This window comes from Crinia signifera, chromosome 3 (assembly GCF_055691185.1).
Source record: "Crinia signifera chromosome 3, ASM5569118v1, whole genome shotgun sequence".
NCBI lineage: Eukaryota > Metazoa > Chordata > Amphibia > Anura > Myobatrachidae > Crinia > Crinia signifera.
The window spans coordinates 140513407-140514640 of record NC_139219.1 but is presented as its reverse complement, the minus strand read 5'-3'; the positions used below and the strand labels follow the sequence as shown (position 1 = coordinate 140514640).

Below are 1234 nucleotides of genomic sequence, written 5' to 3'. Positions count from 1 at the left end.
TCATGCAGCCAGAGGTTTAGTTAGGTGCCATGGTGCCCGGAGTGAAAGTATTCTTTGGCACACCCTCCAGTGTACTGAACTGGGGGGTGGCCAACATAATAAATAAATCTAAAAAAAAAACTAAGATGTGACCCCATTATATCCTACACATTATATTATAAATTACTCAGTGGGAAAAAAACAACCAAACTAAAGTAGGTAACAGACATGACGCACTAGGCATAGAAGAGACAAAGCCGTCACTCCACCATTTGTGGAATTTACTTGCCAGGTGCCTTCCAGGGTATAGAGATATGGGGTGTAGATATGGGGTGTAGATTGCGGCACTCATTGGACTAGAGAAAGAAATCACAACCACTCTGTGTTCAACAAGATCCACAGAGTGGTCTTGATTTCTTTTCAATTCACGTATCCCTTTTTATATTCAAATCTATTTCACTTCTCTATATATGCATCACCACTATTTCACCATCCCACTACCAAATAACGGATTTGCCATGAGCTCTGAGTCTGGTTCATTATTCTACAGTCAAACCACACTAAGATATGCTCAATCTTTTCCGATCTTGGAAGCTAAGCAGTGTTGGGCTGGGTCAGTACAGAGATGGGAGACCTCTTGGGAACACCCGGTGCTGTAGTAATTCTAGTAAACAAAAGACTTGGTTGCATTCTGGACAGTGACCTAATCATGGTTCTGTAGTTTTTACATAAAACACCTCGACTAAATTGGTTTTACTTATTAATTATTAAAAATTAGCACATTAGCACTTTTTTCTTTCACCAAATTGCAAAAACGCACTTTATATGTAAAAATAATATAATTATTAATAATCTAAATACTGCACTTCTCTATTTTTGATAATCATCTCCCTATATATAGCCCCCCTTTTATAGTTTGTATTTCTCAGGGTTTAATATTAAATAAACTAATTAGCATATACATACCCTCCAACTGTACAGATTTTGCCGGTAGAGTACCGTTTTTTAACCGGTACTGTACCTGCTCACCACTACCGGCAAAATCAGTTTGTACCGAATGTACCGGTTTTCTGTAACTTGACTGTGCGCTGCAAAAATCATTCCTCCTCCTGGCTGTCAGTTCCTGGGCGCCCGCTCTGTGTGCTTGCTGTCCTGGTGCTCCGGCTCTACCATCTCCCCCTCTGTTCCCATGACTGCATTGCGCACTCAGGGGACGGCTGTCTCTCTGCCCTCACTGTCTGCACATGTGCAGACT

The 1234-nt window shown here is 41.1% G+C and overlaps 1 pseudogene; it reads left to right on the top strand.

Moving 5' to 3' along the window:
- Window positions 1-521: 521 nt before the first annotated feature.
- LOC146065099 (5S ribosomal RNA) lies at window positions 522-641 on the top strand (annotated as a pseudogene).
- Window positions 642-1234: the final 593 nt, after the last annotated feature.